The sequence below is a fragment of the Podarcis liolepis genome, assembly GCF_965112155.1.
Source record: "Podarcis liolepis genome assembly, chromosome: 9".
NCBI classification, from domain to species: Eukaryota; Metazoa; Chordata; class Lepidosauria; order Squamata; family Lacertidae; genus Podarcis; species Podarcis liolepis.
The window spans coordinates 52855164-52864070 of NC_139564.1; positions in this window are offsets into that span (position 1 = coordinate 52855164).

The following is an 8907-nucleotide window of genomic DNA, read 5'->3' on the forward strand; positions in this document are numbered from 1 at the left end:
ATGGGGTCACGAAGAGTTGGACACGACTAAACGACTAAACGACTAAACAACAACAACAATAAGGAAAGAATAGTTGCCTTGCTGGTTCACTGCAAGATCTACCTAGGCAAAGCCAGCCTAAGACATTTTGTTGCCTGAGTAAGGAGCTGGCAGGACTGGCAGCTGAGTTTTCATGGCAGGCCAGTGGGGCAAATCAGTGTACTCCTTGCTAAATGTGTAAGTTATTTGTACATAGAAGAAAGCCCCTCTCCCTTCTGGGAATTCATCTAAGGTTCAATTGGAATTTTGGGGTTCAGAATTCCAATAGTCCCTAGAAATTTACCTTAAGGACAATCCCATCATCTTTGGGCATTATGGCAACTCATAGTCTGCATGCAATGGACATATATGCCGACACCATCCTGAAAAGGGTCAATGAGACTGGAGGAGGTGTGTACTTTTCCTTTTCACAGGTAAAGGAAGTATCAGATCAGCCCTGACTCTGAGAAGAAAGACCAACAAACTGTGGTACTCCCTGTATCCTATGAGCCAGATGATATAAAATCCATATAGTGTTGTACATCCTGTAGCATCTTGTAGTACAAAATGCTTACCTTTGGTTTTAGAATGGGTAATTTTATTTATTTAAGGAGAAAAGCATATTACCTTTCTATTTTTATACTGTTCCTTTACCCTCTCAGTGATATCAAGAGAGTGACTTTGAGCAGTGTTGGGTGCCAAACTGCCTTGTCATCATTTCCATAATGTTAGCTTTTCCTCAGCTCATTTTGAACTATGAACTCAAGGAAAGAGTGAACTGAAATATTGAACTGAAGAGCTCATGTGCTCCTTCCAGTACTGTGCCCTAGGTTGTGAACTCAAATGCAAGCATATTGCATTTAGTTGTACTGAAAAAAATGAGCAGAGTAGCTGAAGAAAGAATATAGAACTATTTTTAAGATGCAAACATTCATAAACTTTTATCACTGGATGATTATTGATGTAGAAAGACATAGACTTCAGCATGGAAGCTTCCTTTCTCTCCCACCCTCTTGTAGTTTATAATTATTTTTTTCTGGTTTAATAATAATAATAATAATAATAATAATAATAATAATAATAATAATTTATTTATATCCCACCCTCCCCAGCTGAAGCCGGGCTCAGGGCGGCTAACAACAATAAAATAATAGATAGGTAGCCGTGTTGGTCTGCCATAGTCAAAATAAAAAAAATTCCTTCCAGTAGCACCTTAAAGACCAACTAAGTTAGTTCTTGGTATGAGCTTTCGTGTGCATGCACACGAAAGCTCATACCAAGAACTAACTTAGTTGGTCTTTAAGGTGCTACTGGAAGGATTTTTTTTTTTATTTTAACAATAAAATAAGACAACATTTTAAAATCATTTCTTTAAAAAAATACTTCAAATCAAATTGATGGCAACCATTGGGTAGAGTTCTGTGAAGATTGCCAAAGGAGGGAGTCAGGCTGTGCCCTGGCCAAAGGCTTGGCGGAACAGCGCTGTCTTGCAGGCCCTGCAGAAAGATGTCAAATCCCGGAGGGCCCTAATCTTTTGTGGCAGAGCGTTCCACCAGATCGGAGACACAGCTGAAAAAGCCCTGGCTCTGGTTGAGGCCAGCCTAATCTCTTTGTGGCCTGGGACCTCCAAGATGTTTTTGTTTGCAGATCGTAAGTTCCTCTGTGGGACATACCAGGAGAGGCGGTCCCGTAGGTATGAGGGTCCTAGGCCGTATAGGGCTTTAAAGGTTAAAACCAGCACCTTAAATCTGATCCTGTACTCCACTGGGAGCCAGTGCAGCTGGTATAGCACTGGATGAATGTGATCTCGCAGCGAGGCCCCCGTAAGGAGACTCGCTGCAGCATTCTGCACCCACTGGAGTTTCTGGGTCAGTCTCAAGGGCAGCCCCACGTAGAGCGAGTTACAATAATCCAGTCTGGAGGTGACCGTCGCGTGGATCACAGTGGCTAGGTCAAGGTGAGAGAGGTAAGGAGCCAACTGCTTAGTTTGGCGGAGATGAAAAAATGCCGCCTTTGTCATAGCTGCAATCTGCACCTCCATGGAGAGGGAGGTGTCAAAGATTACACCCAAACTCTTAACGGACGGTGCTGGCACTAATTGCGCCCCTGCAAGAGATGGGAGTTGCCCCCCCAATCCCATATCATCCCATCCCAGCCAAAGGTCTTCAAAGGATTTAACTTCAACCGGCTCCCACGTAACCATCCAGCCACAGCTTCCAAACATCTGATCAGTGTGTCTGGGGCCGAGTCAGGATGGCCATCCATCAACAGATAGAGTTGGGTGTCATCAGCATACTGATGGCAGCCCAACCCAAAACTCTGGACAAGCTGGGAGAGGGGGCACATAAAGATGTTGAAAAGCATCGGGGAGAGTATCACATTGGGTTTAATTCAGACTTAACCATGTTTACAGAGGGCCCGCTGAAATTAAGTTCGTCATAATTAAGTCCTACTGATTTCAGTGGTTCTGCTCAAACATGACTAAAACTCAAACTAGTCCATCATTTCTAGTGGGTTGAATGTTCTTATTGCTGTCTCCTGTTATTTATTAATTGTAGTTTAATGATGTTGTATTGGTTTTATACAAATAAAATTTTAATAAAAATATTAAATCAGTCTATAATCCTGCCCTTTACCTCATTGTCCTAGGACAGGTTACATAGTAACAGAACAAAAACAATAAATGCAAAATATAAAGCATTTGACATCTTAAATGGGAAAAAGGGTAAATTTGGGGTTGTGGAGAAGGAGACAATTGCTACTGTTCAGTCATTTGTATTTAGTTATTTATACCTAGGGTCATTTATTTGTTGGGAATACTTTTTTTGTTCACAGTATTGGGACACTGTGACTATTGCAGTTCTCTCTCTCTCTCCCTGTCTCTCTCTTAATTAGCCCATTTCTATGCCAAGTCTTATATACAATAAATAGCAAGGCAGTTCATAGCATGATAAAATAATTCAATAAATTCCTATAAAAACAGTTAAGTATAACATCCCCAAAGCTGTCAAACTGGCAGTGTGCCATCTTGTTGATAGGCTACTAATGACCTCCTAATGACCTCCTAGCAAAAAGAGCCCTAAATGAAGTCTCCTTTGTTAGATGCACTATTATGCCACAGCACTCTTGACTCTGACAGATGCAGAAACATTGACCTTGATGCAACAAGAGCTGGTTATTATGTATGATGCTTTGAGAAAGAGGGCTCTCCACATATGGTTCTTTTTATTTGTTTAATTTTCTCTCTGTGTACCACACAGAGGAATAGTCTGACTGTTTTTCGTGTAACTTCACCATTTTTAAAGCCAGTTCAAAACAGCCCATGTGGCTTGTTCTCAAGATTAATTGAAATCAAACCTTTGCTTCCTAGATCAGAAAAAAACTTATCATTGATATTTCGGTATCACTCCAGAATGTTAATTTTTATTGCTGCTGGACAATGTACCAGTAAATAGCTCTCTTTTTTTCCAAATGCATCCTATCCCTTCACTGGTCATTTGAGAGCTGTGGGGAAAATGGTGGTCTGCCAGGTGTAATTGGACTTCAACTCAATGAAGGTCTCTGGCCATGATGGCTGGGGCTGATGGGAGTTGGAGTCCAACAACATCTAGAGGGGCACAAGTCCTCCATCTCTGTTTGGGTTCACTCAAGAGATTTTAGATTTCAAGTTTTGAAATTGTTCCCAGGGTGGTGTGGGTTTCTTTAAGGTTTGTATACAGTGGTACCTTGGGTTACAGACGCTTCAGGTTACAGACTCCACTAACCCAGAAATAGTACCTCGGGTTAAGAACTTAGTTTCAGGATGAGAACAGAAATCGTGCAGCGGCGGCGTGGCAGCAGTGGTAGGCCCCATTAGCTAAAGTGGTGCTTCAGGTTAATAATAATAATAATAATAATAATAATAATAATAATAATAATAATAATAATAATTTATTATTTATACCCCGCCCATCTGGCTGGATTTCCCCAGCCACTCTGGGCGGCTTCCAAAAGAATATTAAAATACTGTGATACATCAAACATTAAAAGCTTCCCTAAACAGGGCTGCCTTCAGATGTCTTCTAAAAGTCTGGTAGTTGTTGTTCTCTTTGACATCTGGTGGGAGGGCGTTCCACAGGGAAGGTGCCACTACCAAGAAGGCCCTCTGCCTGGTTCCCTGTAACTTGGCTTCTCGCAGTGAGGGAACTGCCAGAAGGCCCTCGGTGCTGGACCTCAGTGTCCGGGTAGAATGATGGAGGTGGAGACGCTCCTTCAGGTATACTGGACCGAGGCCGTTTAGGGCTTTAAAGGTCAGCACCAACACTTTGAATTGTGCTCGGAAACGTACTGGGAGCCAATGTAGGTCTTTCAAGACCGGTGTTATATGGTCTCGGCGGCCGGTCCCAGTCACCAGTCTGGCTGCTGCATTCTGGATTAGTTGTAGTTTCCGGGTCACCTTCAAAGGTAGCCCCACGTAGAGCGCATTGCAGTATTCCAAGCGGGAGATAACCAGAGCATGCACCAGTCTGGCGAGGCAGTCCGCGGGCAGATAGGGTCTCAGCCTACGTACCAGATGGAGCTGGTACACAGCTGCCCTGGATACAGATTTAACCTGTGCCTCCATGGACAGCTGTGAGTCCAAAATGACTCCCAGGCTGCGCACCTGGTCCTTCAGGGGCACAGTTACCCCATTCAGGACCAGGGGTAAGAACAGTTTCAGAACAGACCTCCAGAACAAATTAAGTTCTTAACCCGAGGTACCTGTACTTAGGTCTGAGGAAGGGAATGTGCCCTGATGAAGTAACCTCAAAAAGATTGATCATTTATCACACAGCTGGTCCTTCCCCTTTTGTGGTTTGGTTGCTGTAGTCCCACCACTAGGGACAGGGGGGAGATTCATTTCAGATTGAATTTATGAACCAAATGTAATTCACACTTTCTGAAGCAATGTGAAAAACCTAAACACAGCCATTATTTGAAATTTGTATTCCTCCGAATTTTGCAATGCAGTTCTCCTGCAGAGTATTGCGTACAAAAATGACCATACTAGGGTAAAGTGTCCATAAAAATGCACATATTAGTGAAAATAGCATAGAAAATGCACTATATAAGGGGAAATTGCTTTGCATGAGACCATCCAATAACATTCTCTGGGAGGCTCACGAACATCAAATGATAAAGTAAGTTAAAATGCAATATCATCAGACAAAGCTGGACATTACCTTGGACGCCATGTTTCTTTTTGTAAAATCAAATAACCTCCCTGCCCCCACAAAAAAAGGATTGAGGCATGATACAGAAGGCCTACTCTTTTTGCCACATGAAGTGGCCCTGATCCAAATCCTGCCCTCAACCCAGCATGAGAGCTGCTTTTAGCCACAAGAGAGAAAACTTTATGTGCCTTATTTCTAGTTGGTTCTGTTTACTTCCTAATTAATAGGCGCTCAGCTACCTGAGTTCACTGTTAAAGGGAGCGATGCTGGCTTCAGATTGCCAAAAGTGGAAAATGCCCATTCTATACCCATCTTGCTCAGTATGGAGAAACTGCAGGTGTGTAAAATATTGGCATTGTAAGGGAAGAGACTGTGTTCTTTTGAACCATTTACTTTTACTGCTGTCGGGTTTTTTTAAAAGTCCTATGGCCCAGTTGTTACTTATTATTACCTCATGGTTTCAGTGGAACAACTGAAAAATCATTTCTCCCACCCTTTTTTCTTCCCCTCTTCCCCTTCTCTGTCTCTGAGCCTTTGCCTCTACCTTGTCTACACGTGTGTGTGTGTGTGTGTGTGTGTGTGTGGACACGGAGGGGAGAGTCATCTTTGCCACACTCAAACAACACAGAGATGGAGCTTCCTCGAGTGTAAGCATACTCTGATGGCTGAGGAGGATCATCTGCATAATTGGGGGGCAAAGAGCAGTCACCTCCATTTTGAAAAGCTACATGAAAAGAGGCATACAGATCCCCTGAGCGTTCTCACACATACCACAAATTCCAACCCTTCTTCATAGTATTATACAAGGTTGCATTATCACAAGATGTTATATGTACTGTAAACACCATACGGATATTACCTATTAAGCAGTGGCATTTGGAATAAAATTCTGACACTGTTTAGTGTGCAGCAGGCTGCCGAGCTTCATGGTGTCAGAATCACAGCTGTGGTTTGTAAAGCACAGCTTACCTTTAGCTCTTTAATCCTCTTCTTTGTATGGCCCCTTTTTATATTCCCCTTAATGGCTTGCTAAAAATTCCTTTGCTGACTTAAAATTATTCTCATTATATTATTTCTGCTCTTAATCAGATCTAGTCTCGTCTGCTGCATTAAGCATAGTGCATTTTCATTAACCATTTTTATAGATTGCAGCAGTTTGATCTAAAGGAGTAAAAATGCCCTGTAATGTATTTGGTTCAGCATTTAAGGGACGGACACACACACACACACATAATTTTGTTGGGGTTTTATTATTATATAGGCACACATTATTTAGACATTTACACACAGGGCTCCTGCTTATAAAGTACTTTATTATATGCAATGTGTTGGTTGTCAAGGAAAAATATAGATATAGAAGGAAAATTCCAAGATCCAGGTATGGAGCACTCTTTGAGGAGAAAACCCCAGCAGGTGTAAAATCACAAAATATGCAGCAAAGCAAATTGTGGAAACATAGGTTGTTGGGCAGTTAAAATATGCCCTAGTGAGTTCCAAAATAGTCCCCTATTCCCCCAGCATAGAAAAAGACCACACATTTAGTAAATTAAAAGTGCTTTACTTACAAACTCTCCAAAGGTCAGATTCATGTGCTTTACGATTCAGTATTCAGGAAACGCTGCACAGGCAGTAAAACGTGGCTTAGTTACAGTGATGAAAGTTCCTAAATTACTGGTATAGGAACTCAAGAAAGGCTTGTTAGAGCCATGCAGTCTGAGTTTTGAGCAACCAGCTCAGATCTCTTTACATGCTGAGCTTCTCAGGTAGACTGAGGAAGAACAACAGGCTCGAATACCTTCCTCCAAAGGTGAGGGTGTGTGGCCTAGTTAAGCCTGGCATTACTCTATGACATTAACTCCTTCATGCATATTGATTAAGTATATTGATTATACGGGCTTGGTTATCCCACAGAATGATACCCTCACACTGAAGAAGTAAATCATTTGGATGTGTTTATATCTTTGGCTAAATTTACATTAAAATTATGTGTGTGTGCATATGCAAATCAGAGAGAAAATTAGAGGAAAGAAAGACAATTGCTCACACGTCTTTGCAGACACCCGACAAACATACAGGAAAATCACTCCTTCCTCTCCATCGCCATCTCTGTGCTCTAGCATTCCATCACAGAGGTGTGCTCCCTTTTGCTTCAGCACTTACCTGGTGCTCCCAGCCAGGTAGAATGGGATTCTGAGGTAGAATGGGAGTTTGAGGACCATCACCTTGGAAAGCTGTTGACTAAGGATTAAAGAGTTGTACATTCCATACTTCTTTTTGTTACTCATGGGAACTGGCAGCAGGGGATGAGATGGGATATCAACCCTCTCCAGAAATCTCCAAGGGATGGAAGGAGGAATAAATCCTTGTGTGTGACTGGCTACACACAACAGAATGCATTTTTGACATGTTATTTTCCTCAATATCTTCATTTTTACACACATTTTCCCCTTGTCTATGCATTTTTGTAAACATTGGTTAAAGAACTACATTGCAAAATCTGGATAAGTGTGAATTTTGAAGGATTGCTGTGTGTTCTATTGCCTATGTCAGAGATGGCCCTCCAGAAACCATTGCACTCTAACTCTTTTCAGTCTCAGTATTATCAGTAGTCAGGAATATTGGAAGTTGTAGTTCAACAACATCTAGAGCAGGTGTGCAGGACAACTGACCCTCCAGATATTGCTGAACGACAACTCACATAAGGATGAGTCCATAGCCTCTGATCTAGAGGGCCACACATTGCCCGTCTCTGCACTATATGCTACTATCCAATGGTTTGTTTCATTTTATTCCAAAGGCATTATGGTATTAGGTAGTGCCCTAAGTCTTAGATTTTTATTTGTTTAAGTAGTGTTTCAAATACTGTACTCTTAAATATATATTTTTTTTCTTGGCTGCTCTCACAACCTAGTTCAGCTTTTCTTCCTACACATTTATTTTGCTTTCTCATCTGCATCCAGTTCTCCTGACAAAAATGAAAAATTTCTCTCCCGCATGTGATATAACTTCCAGATAAGGTGTTCCGTGACCATAAAACATCTCCGGCTCAAGAGCTAGTGTTCTCAAGCTCAAGAAAATAAAATCTTTCTTCCAAAGACTCACAGCTCCCTCCTCCTACTTTGGACATTTTAGATTTGTTATTGGTAATTTATGAAGCAACCACTTGAGCTGGGAACATACAGCGAGGTTAAGCAGCTGAATATTTAAATGTACTCACAAGAATATGAATCAGCCTGAAAGGTAAACACTGCAAGCCAAGGTTTAAAAATAGAACTGATTTCACACAAATAGAACAGCAGATTGTCCTGTTTCTTTGTGTACATTTATTGTTAATAGGGCAGAACTGAAAAGCCTTTGTTTTGATTTTAGGCCAATAAATAAATAAATTATTTTGCTGATGGTGTGGTGGGTGAAGATTTACAAAGATTTCTTCCCAAACTGTTTGATAGTGAGAATATTTACCTTTCTTCAGTCCAGTTTGTTTCCTTTCTTTGCTGCTATTTCCTTGCATCTTGTTTTCTTAGATCATTCACAGTGGTGATCTTCCTGACCAATCAGAAATCATGACAGCATCGTGCAATGGCTATTTTCACTGTAGGCTTCCTCTTGTCTAATTGGCTGGCTCTGTTCCCCCAAGTGTCATTTATTGGCTAAAAACAGTGAATCGCCCAAACAGGCTATTTTCTCACACAACGAA